Source organism: Palaemon carinicauda, chromosome 23 (genome assembly GCF_036898095.1).
Source record: "Palaemon carinicauda isolate YSFRI2023 chromosome 23, ASM3689809v2, whole genome shotgun sequence".
NCBI lineage: Eukaryota > Metazoa > Arthropoda > Malacostraca > Decapoda > Palaemonidae > Palaemon > Palaemon carinicauda.
Window position 1 is genome coordinate 65,164,014 of NC_090747.1, and position 20,543 is coordinate 65,184,556.

Sequence of the window (20,543 nt, forward strand, 5' to 3'; positions counted from 1 at the left end):
TCTGCGGTTCAAGTTGAATAGGAAGCGGCTTAAGCTGAGAAGAAAGTGGTTGCTGCATGCGTTGAGGTGGCTGACTCATAGCATGAGGTTCCTGCCTCAAGGGTTGCGCTTGCCTCAAGGGTTGAGGTGGCTGCGCAGAGAGAGGCTCTTGTCCCACGAGTTGAGGTTCTAGCCTCAAGAGTTGAGGTGCTTGCCTCGAGAGTTGAGGTTCTCGCCTCGAGGAAAGTGGAGGTGGCTGCTGCAAGAGTTGAGGTTGCTGCCTCAAGGATGGTGGAGGTTGTCGCACCGCAAGAGGTTGCTGCCTCGAGGATAGTTGCAACGCAAGAGGCTCCTGCCTCAAGGGTAGAGGAGGTTGCTGCAAAGCATAAGGCTCCTGCACCAAGTGTTGAGGAGGTTGCCGCGTGGCAAGAGGCTCCTGCCTCAAGGAAAGTGGAGGTTGCTGCACAGCGCTGGTATCTGGCAACTCCCAAAGCGGCAGCTCACGCATGGAGGTAGCTTGAGGAACCTCAACCTCATACGTCTGGCAGGCTGGACTGCGCAGAGGTGGGGGAGCGCTCGCAGGAGGAGGTGTGATAACCTTCTCTGCCTGAAACTCCTGCATCAACACCGCAAGCTGCGACTGCATAGTCTGCAGCATAGTCAACTTGGGATCAACAGAAGTTGAGGTCTGTTGAGGCATAGCTTTAACAGAAGTTGAGGTCTGTTGAGGCAAAGCTTTACCTCTCTTAGGAGGCGTGCAGCCATCCGATGACTGCGGCGAGTCCGAGCTAGCCCAGTGGCTACACCCGGGCTGTTGAACTCGCGCGGTCTGGACCTTACGCTTAAGAGGCCTTGAGACCTGAGTCCAGCGTTTCCTCCCGGAAACATCTTCTGCAGACGAGGAAATAAAGGGCTCAATCGTCTGAGAGTGGAAGTGACGATCTCTATAAGATACGCCCGCAACCACTGAGGATACTACTGTGCGCCGATCAAGGCCTGCCGAACCCTTTTGCCCTTCGACATTGCTTCTCCCCTGGGCTTGGGAGCTTGCAAGAGGTCCCGGACTGGGAGGACGACTGGCACGCACAGAAGTATCCTCATGCGCAACACTGACACTGACACTAGGCACAGCACTGGCACTACCACTTCCCACTGCACTTTTCACTTTAAGTTCCTTGACATCTGCCAAGAGAAACTTGTGGTCACTCACTACCGACTCCACCTTATCACCTAAAGCCTGAATGGCACGTAAAACATCCGACATATCAGGCTGAGCACTAATAATAGGTTCGGGGGTAGCCACTACAGGGGGAGGAAAAGGTTGAGGATCATGGGGGGAGGAATAAAGTAAAGAGCGAGCCGAACTCCTCCTAACTCTCTCTCTCTCTAACTTAGTCGTATACTTGAGGAATCGAATAAAATCAAGTTCCGAAAGTCCGGCACATTCCTCACATCGATCTTCCAACTGACAGGATTTTCCCCTACAGTCGGAACAAACGGTGTGAGGATCAACCGAGGCCTTCGGAAGCCGCCTAATACAAGTCCTACATCGTCTTTGGGGAGGAGCTTGAGAATGGTCGGACATCTTGAATCAGAGAACAGTCAAGGGGGGATTCCAAATTAAAGCAAAGATCGTTATACCATTAATCAAAATAAATCCAAAAGCTATCTAAGCTAAGGGAAAAGCTTCCTGTATAGCGAAAGCTGAAATCTCAGAGCAATACTTCACCAAAACCGTGAACAAAGACTCCAAAATCATAAGCGTATCCATGTAGGTCTTGCCGGAAGCACGACAGAGGAAAAATTGAGCTGGTGTTGTCAAGAAGTACTGGAGTACCTGACCACAGATGGCGCTGGTGAGTACACCCCCCTCTTGTATAGCGATCGCTGGCGTATCCCGTCCGTAGAATTCTGTCGGGCAACGGAGTTGACAGCTACATGATTATCGGGTAAGATTAATATTGAAAAATATCATTTTTAAATATTAAACTTAGCCGGTGAATATATAATAGCTGATTCACACCCATGGTGGTGGGTAGAGACCAGTATTAATACAATAAAGGCGTATATGCTTAGAGTTTTTGACAGTTATATCATAACAAAACCCAAATAAATATAGGTACCTGGTAAGGAAGCTGACTCTGACGATTACTCTGCCTTATTAGTCCGCTTTCCTCACGAAGCCCAGACATCCTCTCAGGATGCTGAAAGACTCCCAGGAGCTGTTATATCCAGGGCGACCACCCATACAACAGGACCTCATCAAAACCCTTAATCTGGGCGCTCTCAAGAAACGACATTTGACCACCCGCCAAATCAGAAAGGATGCGAAAGGCTTCTCAGCCTTCCGTACAACCCAAAACAAGATTAAAAACATTTCAAGAGAAGATTAAAAGGATATTGGAATTAAGGGAATGTAGTGGTAGAACCCTCACCCACTACTGCACTCGCTGCAACGAATGGACCCAGTGTGTAGCAGTCCTCATAAAGAGTCTGGACGTCTTTTAAGTAAAATGAAGCGAACACCGACTTGCTCCTCCAAAAGGTCGCGTCCATAATACTTCGCAGAGATCTGTTTTGCTTAAAGGCCACGGAAGTTGCTATCGCTCTTACTTCGTGCGTCTTGACCTTAAGTAAACAACGATCTTTTTCACTTAGGTGAGAATGAGCCTCTCGGATTAAAAATCTAATAAAATACGATAAAGCATTTTTTGACATAGGCAATGAGGGCTTCTTAACTGAGCACCATAAGGCCTCAGATCCACCTCGTAAGGATCTGGTACGAGCTAAATAAAACTTAAGAGCTCTAACTGGGCACAGTACTCTTTCAAGCTCGTTGCCTACGATCTCTGATAGGCAAGGTATATCAAAAGACTTAGGCCAAGGACGAGAAGGCAGTTCATTTTTGGCCAAGAAACCAAGCTGAAGCGAACATGTGGCTTTATCTGTAGAAAAGCCGATGTTTTTACTAAAGGCATGGATCTCACTGACCCTTTTAGCCGAAGCCAAGCACACTAAGAAAAGCGTCTTGAGGGTGAGATCCTTCAGGGAGGCTGAATGTAATGGCTCAAACCTGTCGGACATTAGGAACCTTAGGACCACGTCTAAGTTCCATCCAGGAGTTGCCATACGACGCTCCTTAGAGGTCTCGAAGGACTTAAGGAGATCTTGGAGATCTTTATTATTGGACAGATCTAAGCCTCTATGTCTGAACACAGAAGCCAACATGCTCCTGTAGCCCTTAATAGTGGGAGCAGAGAGGGAGCGAACATTTCTCAGATGCAGGAGAAAGTCTGCAATTTGGGCTACAGAGGTACTGGAAGAGGAAATGGATGATGACTTGCACCAGTCTCTAAAGACTTCCCACTTCGACTGGTAGACCTTGATGGTAGAAGCTCTCCTAGCTCTCGCAATCGCTCTGGCTGCCTCCTTCGAAAAACCTCGAGCTCTTGAGAGTCTTTCGATAGTCTGAAGGCAGTCAGACGAAGCGCGGGGAGGCTTTGATGAAGACTCCTTACGTGGGGCTGCCGTAAGAGATCCCTCCTTAAAGGAAGACTCCTTGGAACGTCTACCAGCCATTGAAGTACCTCTGTGAACCACTCTCTCGCGGGCCAGAGGGGAGCAACCAACGTCAACCTTGTTCCTTCGTGAGAGGCGAACTTCTGCAGTACCTTGTTGATGATCTTGAACGGTGGGAATGCGTACGCATCCAGGTAAGACCAGTCCAGTAGAAACGCATCTATGTGGGCCGCCTCTGGATCTGGGACTGGAGAGCAATAGGTCGGGAGCCTTTTGGTCAACGAGGTGGCAAAGAGGTCTATGGTGGGTTGACCCCAAGTCACCCAAAGACTCTTGCACACGTCCTTGTGGAGGGTCCATTCTGTGGGGATCACCTGACCTCTCCGACTGAGACAGTCCGCCAAGACGTTCAAGTCCCCCTGGATGAATCTTGTCAACAGGGAGATGCCTCGATTTTTTGACCAGATGAGGAGGTCCCTTGCGATGACGAACAGTGTGTGGGAGTGAGTGCCTCCTTGCTTGGAGATGTACGCCAAGGCTGTGGTGTTGTCCGAATTGACTTCTACCACTTTGTTTCGAAGAATGCTCTCGAAACTCGTCAAGGCCAAGTGAACCGCCAACAGCTCCTTGCAGTTGATGTGCATGCTCCTCTGATCCGACGTCCAAAGACCCGAACATTCCAGACCGTCCAGAGTCGCTCCCCAACCCAAATCCGACGCGTCTGAGAACAACACGTGGTTTGGGTTCTTGACCGCCAGGGACAGACCCTCTCGCAGACTTATGTTGCTGTCCCACCAGTTCAGGCACGTTTTTACTGGCTCGGAGATCGGGATTGACATAGCTTCCAAAGTCTTGCTCTTGTTCCAATGGAAGTCTAGATGGAACTGGAGAGGGCGAAGGTGAAGTCTCCCTAGAGAGATAAATTGCTCCAGGGATGACAGAGTCCCTAAGAGGCTCATCCAACTTCTCACTGAGCAACGGTCTTTTTTCAGCATGAGGCGGACTTTGAGCAGGGCTTGCTCTATCCTGGTGGCAGACGGAAAAGCCCGAAAAACTAGACTGCGAATCTCCATCCCCAAATAGAGAATCGTCTGGGAGGGATTCAGTTGAGACTTTTCTAAGTTCACCAACAGTCCCAACTCCTTTGCCAGACCCAACGTCCATTGAAGGTCCTGCAGACAGCGATGACGGGACGATGCTCTGAGAAGCCAGTCGTCCAGGTACAGGGAGGCTCGAATTCCCGATAAATGAAGGAATTTTGCCACATTCCTCATGAGCCTCGTAAACACGAGAGGAGCAGGGCTGAGGCCGAAGCACAGTGCTTGGAACTGGTACACCACATTCCTGTAAACAAACCTCAGATACGGTTGAGAATCTGGGTGTATAGGAATGTGGAAGTATGCATCCTGCAGGTCGAGAGAGACCATCCAGTCTCCCTCTCTGACCGCTGCTAGGACGGACTTCGTGGTCTCCATCGTAAATTTTGTTTTTACAACAAAAACGTTGAGCGCACTGACGTCCAGCACTGGCCTCCAACCTCCCGTATGCTTTGGGACTAGGAAGAGACGGTTGTAAAATCCCGGTGATTGAAGGTCCGAGACTTTCACCACCGCTCCCTTCTCTAGCAACAGAGAAACCTGCTGATGTAGAGCTTGTCTCCTTGACTCCTCTCGATACCTGGGAGAGAGGTCTAAAGGAACTGTTACTAGAGGAGGTCTGCGTACAAAAGGTATTTTGTACCCCTCCTTGAGCAACAACACAGACTCTTGGTCTGCACCCCTCTTCTCCCAGGCCTGCCAGAAGCTGTTCAGTCTGGCCCCTACCGCTGTCTGAGGACGTGGGCAGTCAGACTCTGCCACGGGAGGACTTGGATCCTCTCCTCTTGCCTCTTTTACCGTCGGCACGAGCGCCTCCCCTGCTGGGGGCTCTGCCACAAAAGGGCGGGATAAACCTAGTAGCTGGGGTATCGATCTTGGGTCTTACGACATAAGACGATGAAGGAGCACCCTTGCGAGCAGAAGTCGCCATCAGGTCGTGTGTATCCTTCTGCACCAGCGAAGCCGCAATGTCCCTGATCAACTGTTGAGGAAACAAGGCAGATGATAAGGGGGCAAAGAGAAGCTCCGACCTTTGACAGGGAGTCACTCCTGCCGAAAGGAATGAGCAAAGAGTCTCCCTCTTCTTCAGGACTCCAGCCATAAAGGTAGCGGCGAGCTCATTGGAGCCATCACGGATGGCTTTGTTCATGCAAGACATAATAAGCACGGAAACATCCTGGTCGGCCGACGAGATCTTCCTGCTTAATGCTCCTAGAGACCAATCTAAGAAGTTAAAAACTTCGAAGGCCCTGTAAACCCCTTTAAGGAGATGGTCAAGGTCCGAGGAGGACCAACAAACTTTAGAGCGTCTCATGGCCAGGCGACGGGGAGAGTCTACGAGGCTTGAGAAGTCTCCCTGGGCAGAGGCAGGGACTCCCAAGCCGAGAACTTCTCCCGTGTCATACCAGACCCTCGCTCTAGAAGCAAGTTTAAAAGGAGGGAAAGCAAAGGACGTCTTCCCCAAACTCCTCCTGGTAATTAACCAGTCGCCTAGCAAACGTAAAGCCCTCTTAGAAGAGCGAGAGAGCACTAGCTTAGTAAAAGAAGGCTTTGAAGCAGCTAGGCCTAGCGCAAACTCTGACGGAGGCGAACGAGGAGCAGAAGTTACAAAATGGTCTGGGAAAAGATCCTTAAAAATCATCATGATTTTCTTAAAGTCCATAGAGGGTTGAGCAGCTTTAGGCTCTTCTCCGTCTGATAAAACGCCCAAAGGAATATCAGTAGGCGGAGGATCAGCAACATCCTCATCTGAAGGAACCTCGTCCGACAATTGTCGAGTCTCATGAAAAGGAGAGACCTGCCGCGGTGGCAATGCTTGACAGGCAAAGTCCACAAGCAAAGAAGCAGCAGTAGCAGTCGAGGAAGCGACGTCATGCCGCTGCTGAAAGGACTGACCAGCAACAACAACAGGAGTTGATGAACGCTCGACGTCACGTCGAGACTGCCTTGACTGCCTAGACTGAGCAGTCAAAACAACCCTTGACTGTGGTGCTTGACGCTCAACGTCAAAACGAGGCAACTGAGCTGGTTGGCAAACGTCCTGAACGTCAACACGAGACTGCGGCAGCGGCTGAACGTCAACACGAGGCTGCGGCAGCGGCTGAAAGTCAACACGGGACTGCAGCGAGTGAGGATCCAAGTCACGTGACTGACGTGACAAACTACTGACATCACGTTTCATAACGTCAAAAGGACGAGTAAAAGCTTGTTTGGGCGGCTGACGGCCAGAGTCTCGATCAGCGTAACGGCGAGGATCATCGTGAACCTGCTCAACGGTATACTCCTCCATAAGGGAGGCAAGCTTAGTCTGCATATCCTGCAGGACAACCCATTTAGGATCAACGGGAGTCGGGACGGGCCGAGACGATGGTAAGGTCTGTGTCGGCAAAACATTGCCTTTACTGAGACTCTCGGACCCCGTGTTACGCTTACGTTTAATAGGCGAACCGTCTTCCGACGACTGCAAAGGGTCAGAGCTGTCCCAATGGCTACAGCCAGGACGCTGGACCTGTCCTGAAGGGACTGACTTCCGCTTCAAGGGTCTAGAAACCTTGCGCCAAGGTTTCTTTTGCGAGAAGCCTTCGGATGACGAGGAGAAAACAGCCTCGCTCGTCTTATGGTAGGGGCGATCTTGACGAGACACGCCCGATACCAAAGAGGGAACGTCTGTACGTTGGTTAAAGCCTCTCGTCCCCTTAAGTCCTACGACATTACTTCTCCCTGGTGCAGGGGAGCCTGAAAGAGGTCTCGGACTAGGGGAACGACAAGCACGAACAGACGAACCCTCGGTCGCAACACTAAAAACACTTTGCGCACTTATCACTTTATCACCACGATTTTCTGATTTGGCACTCTGACACTTCAATAAATTCACATCTGACATGAGTTGATTACGGTCCGATGCTAAGGACTCAACTCTCTCGCCTAAAGCTTGAATGGCAAGCAACATATCCCGCATGGACGGTTCATGAGTGCTAGTAGAGGGTTCAGGAACAACTACTACAGGGGAAGGATTAGGTTCAGGGGCATGGGAGGAGGAAAATTCCAACGACCTAGAGGAGCTTCTCCTCACCCTATCTCTCTCCAGCTTACGAGAATATTTATCAAATTCAAGCCAGTCGAATTCCGACAAGACCACGCACTCATCACACCGATCTCCTAATTGGCAGGTTTTACCCCGGCAATTAGAACACACGGTATGTGGGTCGAGAGAGGCCTTGGGAAGACGTTTGTTACAATCCCTAGCATTACATTTGCGAAATTCAGGTCCAGGGATAGGAGAAGGGTCAGCCATATTGAACAGTCAAAGAAAATCCAAAACAAATCCAAAGTCATCAACAATAAACACTAGCCAAAAAAGGGTTCAAGAGTTTTAATTGAAGAGAAAAACACCTGTCACAGCGAAAGCTCAAAACAACCAAAAAGAAGTACTTCACCAAAAATGACGAAAACTCCAGGTCAACAGCGAGCGGAATCAACTTGTCGATAAGACCGACAGAGAAGAACTGGAGCTGTTTACAAGTATATGCGGTATCTGGCCGATAGTCGGCGCTGGTGGGCACACCCGCAACCTTCATGGCGATCGCTCGCGAGTTTTTGTGTTTCTGTCGAGCCGTCCGAGACGTCAGCTATTATATATTCACCGGCTAAGTTTAATATTTAAAAATGCCACTTGCATGGTAGGACACATCATTTCCAAGAATCTTGGCAAGGATGAACCTGCCACCCTCACCTCGAGCCTCAAACAAATATCTATTCCGCAAGTTGTTATAATTGGGGCATTCGGTCAACAAATGCCTTACTGTTAGAGGTACTAAACAGTCGTCACAATACGGTTGGTGTTGGCCCTTCAGCAGAAACTCGTGTGTCAACCGAGTGTGACCAATACGGAGACGACAAAGAGACGTCTCCCATTTTCAGGGCATCATATTATACCTCCAAGGAGATATGTCATTTGTTACTTCCCTCATTTTATTGCCATCTTGACTATCCCATTGCTGTTGCCATTTATTGCAAACCAATTTCTTGATGTCAGGTAAGAAATCATTACAGGGAATGGGATACCTTCTTGGCAGCAACTCGGATGCAGCCTCCTTAGCCAGTGAATCTGCCTTCTCATTCCCGGACACTCCTACATGTGCTGGAACCCAACAAAATTGAACTGTTATACCTCTCCGTCCAATAATGAAAAGCCATTCTAAAATCTTTAAAACTAGAGGGTTATTAGAATTAAAAACTTCCATAGCTTGAAGGACACTCCTTGCATCACTAAAAATTGTAAAATAACCCTCCTTCTCCAACGCTATTTTCACAATAGCGGTTAATATGCCATACAGTTCGGCAGTAAATATGGAAGCGGTCAGAGGAAGTGCACCTCTACAATTAAAACCATTGCTATGTACTCCAAATCCAACGCCAGCATCAGATTTGGAGCCATCAGTATAGATAAAAGTTGATCCTCTATGTTCTTTAACATGTTCATTAAAAAGACACCTGGCTTCTAGGTCTGACATATTCTTCTTATCTCCAATAAAATATTTACAAAAATATATCTCTGGTAACTTCCATGGAGGCGTTGATGATACCTTGAATGGAAGTATCTTATTTCTAATTATATCCAGACTATTCAATAATCGTTTCACCCGAAAGCCATAAGGTTGAGGAGATTTTGGGTGCAACTCAAAGTATGATGCGTGTCTTACAAGGCTTGCAGTCTGAAAGGCTAGAGAGTTAGGGAGTCTTTGCAATCTAAACCAATACCGAAGAATGGAAGACATTCGGTAAAGGTCTAGAGGTATCTCTCCAGCATCAACAAGGAGACTTGGGATAGGCGAGGTTTTAAAAGCTCCAGTAGACAATCTAATACCTGCATGATGTATCGAGTCTAATATTTTTAACCGGCTTGGGGTAGCTGAAGAATATACCTCACAACCATTACTAATTTTGGAAAAAATCAAGGCCTTGTATAATTTTAAAATAGTATTGCGGTCTGCCCCCCACGATGTATGGGACAATACTTTCAAGATATTCAGAGCTTCAACACATTTAGCTTTTAATGCTTTTAAGTGAGAAACCCATGTAAGCCTACAATCAAATATCAAACCTAAAAATTAGCTTCTCTTGCACATGGTATCCGTTGACCTTTAATGTATATATCCGGGTCTGGATGTACTCCCCGGATACGACAAAAATGGACAATGGTAGTTTTACTTGTCGAGAACTTAAATCCATTCATGTCAGCCCACTGGATAATTTTATCAATAGAGAGTTGGATTTTTCTCTCAACCATTGCCATTCTAGTGCCAGCAAATGATATTGAGAGATCATCCACAAATAATGTTGAGAGAACATCCTGGGGAATGGCTGAGGATATCCCATTAATTGCTAGTGCAAAAAGGGTTACACTCAGCACACTACCCTGAGGAACTCCTTCTTCCTGGCACTTACTCTCTGATAGAGTTTCCCCCACTCTCACTTGAAAAACTCTACGTGAAAGAAATGCCTGAATAAATAGTGGCAGCTCTCCTCTCAATCCCAATTCATGAATGGTTTTAAGAATACCATATCTCCATGTGGTATCATATGCCTTTTCAAGGTCAAAAAATACTGTAACATGGTGCTGTTTGGAAGCAAAGGCTTCACAAATAGAAGACTCAAGTCGTATCAACACATCAGTCGTTGAGTGCATTTTTCGGAATCCACATTGAATCGGTGATAAAATACCTTTCTTTTCAAGGTACCATATCAGCCTTGCATTGACCATCTTCTCCATGATTTTACATAAACAAGATGTCAATGCAATAGGACGATAGTTTGCTGCTAAAAACTTGTCTTTACCGGGTTTTAAAAAGGCTAAAATAATGGCTAGTTCCCAAACACTTGGGTAACTATGATCATGCCACATTCTATCAATAATGCTTAAAATAAATAGCTTTGTATTAAAATGTTATTTTGATAATAAAATAAATTTTTGAATATACTTACCCGGTGATTATATAGCTGCAACTCTGTTGCCCGACAGACAACTCTAAGGTAAAAACTCGCCAGCGATCGCTACACAGGTTGCGGGTGTGCCCAACAGCACCATCTGTCGTCCAGATACCCAGTACTCAATGTAAACAAAGACTCAATTTTCTCCTCGTTCCACTGCGTCTCTATTGGGGAGGAAGGGAGGGTCCTTTAATTTATAATCACCGGGTAAGTATATTCAAAAATTTATTTTATTATCAAAATAACATTTTTCAATATTTAACTTAGCCGGTGATTATATAGCTGATTCACACCCAGGGGGGTGGGTAGAGACCAGCAATATATGTTTACATTTTTATGAGCTAAGAGTTTTTATTTCATTTTAGAAGTTATCAAAATAACAAAAACAAAATAAATAGGTACCTGGTAAGGAAGTCGACTTGAACAATTACTCTGCCTTTTAAGTACGTCTTCCTTACGGAGCCTCGCGATCCTTTTAGGATGCTGATCGACCCCTAGGATCTGAAGTATCAAGGGTTGCTACCCATACAACAGGACCTCATCAAAACCCCTAATCTAGGCGCTCTCAAGAAATGACTTTGACCACCCGCCAAATCAACCAGGATGCGAAAGGCTTCTTAGCCTTCCGGACAACCCAAAAAACAACAATAAAAACATTTCAAGAGAAAGATTAAAAGGGTATGGAATTAGGGAATTGTAGTGGTTGAGCCCTCACCCACTACTGCACTCGCTGCTACGAATGGTCCCAGTGTGTAGCAGTCCTCGTAAAGAGACTGGACATCCTTTAGATAAAAAGACGCAAACACTGACTTGCTTCTCCAATAGGTTGCGTCCATTATACTTCGCAGAGATCTATTTTGCTTAAAGGCCACGGAAGTTGCGACAGCTCTAACTTCGTGTGTCCTTACCTTCAGCAATGCTTGGTCTTCCTCACTCAGATGGGAATGAGCTTCTCGTATTAACAGTCTGATAAAAAAGGATAAAGCATTCTTTGACATAGGCAAAGATGGTCTCTTAACTGAACACCATAAAGCTTCAGATAGGCCTCGTAAAGGTTTAGTTCGTTTTAAATAGAACTTAAGAGCTCTCACAGGGCATAAGACTCTTTCTAGTTCATTGCCTACCATATTCGATAAGCTGGGAATATCGAACGATTTCGGCCAAGGTCGAGAAGGTAGCTCATTTTTGGCTAGAAAACCAAGTTGTAGTGAACATGTAGCTTTTTCTGACGAAAATCCGATGTTCTTGCTGAAGGCATGAATCTCACTGACTCTTTTAGCTGTGGCTAAGCATACCAGGAAAAGTGTCTTTAAGGTGAGATCTTTCAGGGAGGCTGATTGTAGCGGCTCAAACCTGTCTGACATGAGGAATCTTAGTACCACGTCTAAATTCCAACCAGGTGTAACCAAACGACGCTCCTTCGTGGTCTCAAAAGACTTAAGGAGGTCCTGTAGATCTTTATTGTTGGAAAGATCCAAGCCTCTATGCCGGAAGACCGATGCCAACATGCTTCTGTAGCCCTTGATAGTGGGAGCTGAGAGAGATCGTTCTTTTCTCAGGTATAAGAGAAAGTCAGCTATTTGAGCTACAGAGGTACTGGTCGAGGATACAGATACTGACTTGCACCAGTTTCGGAAGACTTCCCACTTCGATTGGTAGACTCTAAGGGTGGATGTTCTCCTTGCTCTAGCAATCGCACTGGCTGCCTCCTTCGAAAAGCCTCTAGCTCTCGAGAGTCTTTCGATAGTCTGAAGGCAGTCAGACGAAGAGCGTGGAGGCTTTGGTGTACCTTCTTTACGTGTGGCTGACGTAGAAGGTCCACCCTTAGAGGAAGACTTCTGGGAACGTCTACTAGCCATCGAAGTACCTCGGTGAACCATTCTCTCGCGGGCCAGAGGGGAGCAACTAGCGTCAACCTTGTCCCTTCGTGAGAGGCGAACTTCTGCAGTACCTTGTTGACAATCTTGAACGGTGGGAATGCGTATAGATCTAGATGCGACCAATCTAGGAGAAAGGCATCTATATGAATTGCTGCTGGGTCCGGGATTGGTGAGCAATATATTGGGAGCCTCTTGGTCATCGAGGTTGCAAAGAGATCTATGGTTGGTTGGCCCCAAGTGGCCCAAAGTCTCTTGCATACATCCTTGTGGAGGGTCCATTCTGTTGGAATTACTTGTCCCTTCCGACTGAGACAATCTGCCATGACATTCAAGTTGCCTTGGATGAACCTCGTAACTAGTGATATGTTTTGACCTTTTGACCAGATGAGCAGGTCCCTTGCGATCTCGTACAACGTCAGTGAGTGGGTCCCTCCTTGCTTGGAGATGTACGCCAAGGCAGTGGTGTTGTCCGAGTTCACTTCTACCACTTTGCCTTGAAGGAGAGACCTGAAGCTTTTCAAGGCCAGATGTACTGCCAGTAGCTCCTTGCAGTTGATATGCATTATCCTTTGACTCGAGTTCCATAGTCCCGAACATTCCCGACCGTCTAATGTCGCGCCCCAGCCTACGTCCGATGCGTCCGAGAAGAGAACGTGGTTGGGAGTCTGAACAGCCAGGGGAAGACCCTCTCTTAGGCTGATACTGTCCTTCCACCAAGTCAGGCAAGACTTCATCTTCTCGGAAATGGGGATCGAGACCGCTTCTAGCGTCTTGTCCTTTTTCCAGTGAAATGCTAGGTGGTATTGAAGAGGACGGAGGTGTAGTCTTCCTAATGACACAAACTGTTCCAGGGATGATAGCGTCCCTATCAGACTCATCCACTTCCTGACTGAACATCGGTCCTTCTTCAGCATGTTCTGGATGCATAACTGGGCTTGGCTTGTTCTGGGGGCCGACGGAAAAGCCCGAAAAGCTAGACTGTGAATCTCCATCCCTAAATACACAATAGTTTGGGATGGGACCACTTGTGACTTTTCCATATTGACAAGGAGACCCAATTCCTTGGTCAGATCTAGAGTCCACTTTAGATCCTTCAGACAGCGACGACTGGAAGAAGCTCTGAGAAGCCAGTCGTCCAAATAGAGGGAGGCTCGGATGTCCGCTAAATGAAGGAATTTGGCTACATTCCTCATCAGCCTGGTAAACACAAGAGGAGCTGTGCTTAGGCCAAAGCACAGGGCTTGAAACTGGTAGACAACCTTTTCAAAAACGAATCTCAGAAAAGGTTGGGAGTCCGGGTGGATGGGGACGTGGAAGTAGGCGTCCCTTAGGTCTAAAGAGACCATCCAGTCTTCCCTTCTGACCGCTGCTAGAACCGACTTTGTGGTCTCCATGGAGAACGTCTGCTTTGTGACAAAGACATTCAGAGCACTGACGTCTAGCACCGGCCTCCACCCTCCTGTCTTCTTTGACACCAAGAAGAGTCGGTTGTAGAATCCCGGGGTTTGATGGTCCGAGACTTTGACCACCGCTCCCTTCTCTAGTAAAAGAGACACTTCCTGTTTCAAGGCTCGTCTCTTGTCTTCCTCTCTGTACCTGGGAGAGAGATCGATGGGAGACGTTGCTAGAGGGGGTTTCCGTACAAACGGGATCTTGTACCCCTCTCTGAGCAACTTCACAGATTGTGCATCTGCGCCTCTCTTTTCCCAGGTCTGCCAGAAGTTCTTGAGTCTGGCTCCCACTGCTGTCTGAAGAAGCTGGCAGTCAGACTCTGCCCTTAAAGGACTTGGTTCCTTTCTTCTTTCCTCGTTTCCCTTCGACACGAACACCTCCTCTGCTGGAGGTTCTGCCACGAAAGGGCGGAATAAAACGGGACGCTGGAGTGTCCATCCTTGGTCTAGCTGACAAGGTAGGCAAAGGGGTAGCTTTGCGAGCGGAGGACGCAACAAGATCGTGAGTGTCCTTCTGTATCAATGAAGCGGCTATTTCCTTAATCAGGTCTTCTGGAAAAAGGCACTTGGAGAGAGGAGCAAAAAGAAGCTCGGATCTCTGGCACGGTGTAACTCCAGCCGAAAGGAATGAGCATAGGTTTTCACGCTTTTTAAGGACTCCGGACACAAAAGATGCAGCAAGCTCATTAGACCCATCACGTATGGCCTTGTCCATGCAGGACATAATGAGCAAGAAAGTCTCTTTCTCTGTTGGAGAGATCTTTCTGCTTAGGGCTCCTAGACACCAGTCTAAGAAGTTAAAAACTTCGAAGGCCCTAAAGATACCTTTCAAAAGATGGTCCAGGTCCGAAGATGACCAACATATCTTTGAGCGTCTCATGGCAAGGCGGCGGGGAGAGTCTACGAGGCTTGAGAAGTCGCCCTGGGCAGAGGCAGGAACTCCCAAGCCGAGAACTTCTCCCGTGGCATACCAGACGCTCGATCTAGAAGAGAGTCTAGCAGGGGGAAACGTAAAGGCTGTCTTCCCTAAACTCTTCTTGGACTGCAACCATTCTCCTATCACCCGCAAAGCTCTCTTGGACGAGCGTGCGAGGACGAGTCTAGTAAAGGCAGGAGTGGTTGACGGCATGCCTAACACAAACTCTGACGGAGGAGAACGAGGAGCCACAGAAACAAACTGGTCCGGAAACATCTCTTTGAAAATGGCCAAAATTTTCCTAAAGTCCAAAGAGGGTTGCGTAGACTTAGGCTCGTCCAATTCTGATTGTGGTTCATCTATGTGTGCAGCAACATCATCATCAGAAAGTCCCTCATCCGATAACTGACGAGGAAACGGCAACGGAGTGGGTAACGGCTGGTTCGCTGAGTCCGGTCGCACGGGTGCATGCGTGACTGAGCCGGACGCAACGTCATGGAACTGCTGCCCAGTCTGTGAGCTGGCAACAACCATAGCAGCGCGGGGACGCACAGCGTCTACTCCAGACTGTCTGGACTGATGTGAGTGCGCAGTGGCAACCACACTGGGTTGCGGAGGTTGACGCACCGCGTCAAAACAAAACAACTCTGACGGTTGTTGAACCTCTCGAACGTCAACGGAGACCTCCGTGCGTCGCTTAACGTCAACATGCGGCTGGCAAATCACACTGGAACGCATGGGTGGCGGAACTCTCTCAACTGGTGTGCGTGAGAAGGTTACCTCAGCGTCCACAGGACGCACAACCGATCGTGTGGAAGGTTGTGGGCTAGGTACTGCACTAGCTGGTGCGGCAGCAACCTTCTCCGCACGAAAGTCCTGCATTAGAGACGTCAGTTTAGACTGCATGTCTGGCAGAAGAGACCACTTAGGGTCTACGGGAGCAGGTGCGGCGACAGACGGTGTTACTGTCTGAAGCGGTACCGCTTTGCCTCTCTTAGGCGGTGAGCAGTCATCGGATGACGGCAGCGAGTCCGAACTGACCCAGTGGCTACAACTGGGCCGTTGGACTTGCGCGGAAGGGACCGACTTGCGTTTTAGCGGTTGTGAGACCTTGGTCCAGGGTTTCTTGCGAGAAACACCTTCCGAAGACGAGGTATAAATGGGCTCTCTCGTCTTAGTTAGGCAGGGGCGATCTTGGGTAGATACGCCCGATACCACGGAGGGAACGTCTGTTCGCTGATTAAAGCCTCTCGAACCCATTTGTCGTAGGACATTGCTTCTCCCCTGGACTTGGGAGCTTGCAAGAGGTCTCGGACTAGGAGGACGACAGGCACGAACAGACGAACCCTCAAGCGCAACACTATCCACAACACTATCACTCGGCACTTTAGCACTTCCCACTGCACTTTTGCACTTAAGCTCCTTCACATCCGCCATGAGCTGATTACTGTCACTAGCAAGGGACTCAACTCTCTCACCCAGAGCCTGGATGGCACGCATCATATCAGCCATCGAAGGTTCCTGAGTGCCAGGAGGGGGGTTAGGAGCAACCACTACAGGGGAAGGAATAGGTTGTGGGGCATGAGGAGAGGATATATCAATAGAACGAGAAGAACTTCTCCTAACTCTATCTCTCTCTAGCCTACGTGTATACTTTTGGAATTCGATAAAATCGAATTCCGAAAGCCCAACGCACTCCTCACACCGATCTTCCAATTGACAGGTTTTATCCCGACAATTGGAACAAACAGTGTGAGGGTCGATAGAAGCCTTCGGAAGACGCCTTGAACAGTCCCTAGCATTACACTTCCTAAATTTTGGGACTTGTGAAGGGTCAGCCATTTTGAATTGGTCAAAGGGAAATTCAAAAAACTATCAAAAAGTCATCAACAAAGAATCCGTTATCAAAAAGAGTTCAAGGATTTGTGTGAAGAGAAACCCTGCACAGCGAAAGCTCAAAACTAGAATAAAGTACTTCACCAATTAGTTGTGAAAAAACTCCAGTTTAGCATACAGCGAGTAAGTACGTCTTGTCGATAGCACGACAGAGAGAAAATTGAGTCTTTGTTTACATTGAGTACTGGGTATCTGGACGACAGATGGCGCTGTTGGGCACACCCGCAACCTGTGTAGCGATCGCTGGCGAGTTTTTACCTTAGAGTTGTCTGTCGGGCAACAGAGTTGCAGCTATATAATCACCGGCTAAGTTAAATATTGAAAAATGTATATGTTTAATCATTGCATATGGAATTCCATTGCGTCAAGGGGCTGTATCATTGCAATGAGCAAGTGCGGAATCAAATTCTCTTTCAGTGAAAGGAGAATTATACGCCTCTTCCCTTCTTGTTGCAAAATTTAAAATTTTCTTTTCTTCAGTGCTCCTATACTGGTGACCAGGGGCTCCTTCACACTTGCTGGATACATTTGAAAAATGATTAGCCAGGGCATTGCTAACTTCATTTGCTTCAGTTACATACTGGCCATTCACCTTCAACACTGGTGGTGGGTTGGGGGTGAATTTGCCAGCTATCTTTTTTACTTTCCTCCACACAGAAGATGGTGGTGTTCTACTGTTAATGGAGGAAACAAAAGACATCCATGACTGGCGCCTTGCTTCTTTCATGGCACGACGGAACTGTGCTCTACATTTCTTGTACATAATTAAATTCTCATCAGTTCTGCGTCTACGCAATCGTGTTAGAGATCTTCTTGTGGCTCTGTGGAGGGCAGTTAGTTCTGAAGACCACCACGGAACTGGTCGTCGTTTGAATAACCCTGTTGTTTTGGGAATTTAATTGACTCCTGCTGTATGAAGAGTTCCATTCAGTAGGTCTATGGCATCATCAATACTTTCAAACTGTTCTGCTCTCCCTTCGATTTCACTTAGCTCAGAAAATTTAACCCAGTCTGCCTTGTCTAGATTCCAACGTGGCGATCTTTGCAAAGGCGGACCCTTGTTGGTGTTTATAATGATTGGTGCATGATCACTAGTATGCCAATCATCTAATGTCCTCCAATCAAAATCAAGAAGGCAGTTAGAGGTGGCAACTGAAAGGTCAATGCATGACAAGGTACCTGTCTGAACATGGAAGTGTGTGGGCTCTCCTGTATTAAGGAGTCCCACATCCTCATTCTCCACAATTGATGAGATAATATTGCCCCTTGTGTTTGCTAAAATATCACCCCATAAAGGATGTCTACCATTCATATCTCCCAGTAAGAGAAATGGTTGAGGGAGTTGATGAATGACCTCTGCTAAATCATCATATAAAATATTATCATTTGGAGGCAAGTAGAGAGAGCATATTGTATATTTTCTTCCTATATCAATTTGTACAGCCACTGCCTGCAGTGTTGTACATATAGACATAGGTATTTGGGGAACATCTCGACGAATGTACATGAGACTTCCACCATGGCTCCCTGCTTGATGATTATATGGTGTTCTATAGCTAACATACTCTCGAGGACAAGGAGTGTTAGCATCCAGCATACTTTCCTGTAGACATACAATTATGGGGGAATGTTCATGAATTAGGAGCTTAAGTTCTTCAAATTTCGCCCTTAAACCCTGACAGTTCCATTCCAAAATTGAGGAGAAAACTATGGATTATTTCGGGAAGACATCTTGGATGAGGTCTTCCCATTAGCAGTTTTTAATCTAACATTATTACTTGTGGGTTTCTTCACAGATGGTCTTGTTATCTTGGGTTTTACATTGGAGTTTTTCTTTGTATCTTTTTTATATATTTGTTGAGGGGGATGGTGGACCTCAACTTGAATTTCTGATTTATTTAAATTGTCTTCTGGTTGATCGCCAACATCAACAGACAAAACATCATATTTATTTGATGTCATAATTCTAGTATTTCTTATGGAAGGGGGTGAGAGAGATGGAGGTCTCTCTCTTTTACGATTAATAGGTTGCGAGTTACCAGGTTTTTGTACCTTCCCCACTACAGGTACACCTGATAACTTGGTGTCAGGTGGAATCTCCATTAAATCAGGCAAGGATATGGCCTGGAAGAGGTTAGTACTATCCTTTGTAATGGGGGACAAAGGTTTGATAGTAGTGGGCAATGTCTTTTTGTTGATACTCAATGATAAATCTTTAGGAGGAGATGTTCTTGTCTTATGCAGCACTTTATCAATAGATGGTAAATTCCTTTTTCGAGAACTACCTACAGTAGTAGGTGGGTGAGATGATTCCCGAGGATTTTTTTCTCCTGTTTTTAATGTCTTTGCATAAGTATTAGATTTATTTAATAATCTCTTGGCATGCCCCACGCTTACATGTTCAATAATTGATTTATTGAGGGCAGCCTCTTCTAACTTATAAAACTGGCAGCTCCTATCATTAGATTTATGATTAGATTTGCAGTTTAAGCACCTTGCCTCAAGTGTACAATCCCCATGGTAAATATTGGAGCAAGTATTACAAATTTTTTCATTATTGCAAACTTTGGAAGGATGTCCAAATTTAAAGCAATTATAACATTGCAGTGGCTTCTGCTTAAAAGGTTGAACTCTGATCCTTTCGTTTTCTATGTCTATGTGGAAAGGTACATCAGCATCCTGGAAAGTAAGAACAATCATTGATGTTCCAGGTACTTTATGTACTTTCCACACTGATAGAGGACACATAGCCAATATCTCCTCTTCAGTAAATTCATACAGATCCCTATTAAAAACCACTCCCCTTCCATAGCTAAAGTTTAGATGGGGTTTGATGTCCAGTTTTATATCATCATTTACTGTCTTCAAATTAGACAGTATAACAGACTCTGTGTATGACTTGGCCTTTATCAAGAAACTTTTCTTCCCGAATCGAGATATATCTCAAGGTGCGATCGTACCTACCTTCCTCTGAAGAAATTTGCATATCTTGAAATAATTTTCCGTACCTCCTACAGATTGAGCAAGAAGCCACATTGGTGGTTTTGGCTTCCTTTGGGATGGCATATCTGCCTCTATATCTTTATCAGCCCAGTCTGCTGGTCTGTAGACATCCAGATCTTTAGGTGCCCCATCACACAGAGCACCCTCAACATTAATATTACTACTTTAATATCAACAATGTTACAGCTTGCATTAAATGCTTCCTCATGACAATTAAATGATAACCAAGATTCCCAATTATCATCTTGAAGTTTCATTCTAATTTCTTTTATTAATCCGTAACACTCAAATATTTTATGTAGCACATCATAATTAGCTTCTAAAGGGATTTGGGTAACGTGCAGGACTTTCAGTTTTCCTGTGTTGCCCAAATTACCCTTTTTCCGAATGTTTACAGAGCAGTCCTTTTTAGTTCCTACGTCGTCAACGGAGTTTTCTTTAAATGAATTGCCAGAGGTCGTCAACAGTGCCGGGGGCGAGTCAGCATATCCAGGGGAGGTGGGGTCATTCTCACAAGAATCCATCAGAATAAAGAAAAGAGAAGAGTGATTTTTTGAATAGTTTGATTTACCTGCTTGAGAACATTAAGGCATCACATGTTGGGAAGGAAATTTGCACTCTCCACTACCGGCACAGTGAGAGTATACTTCCCAGATGGTCCACTCCATACCCTACCCGAAGGATAGCATCAAAACAGATATAGAGGCACAGGTGTGAGCTGAACCCGCCTGTTAGGACTGAGACCAAGAAACTATGGAATCATCCTCCCCATATCTGTAATGACGGGCTTCCGGCCAGAAGCCGAGAGTCC

General features: G+C 46.6%; 1 long non-coding RNA gene across 1 annotated transcript in view; it reads right to left on the reverse strand.

Annotated features, from left to right (window-relative positions):
• LOC137616954 (uncharacterized) overlaps window positions 1–20,543 on the reverse strand; it is a 272,643-nt gene that overhangs the window by 88,219 nt on the left and 163,881 nt on the right. The window lies entirely within an intron of this gene.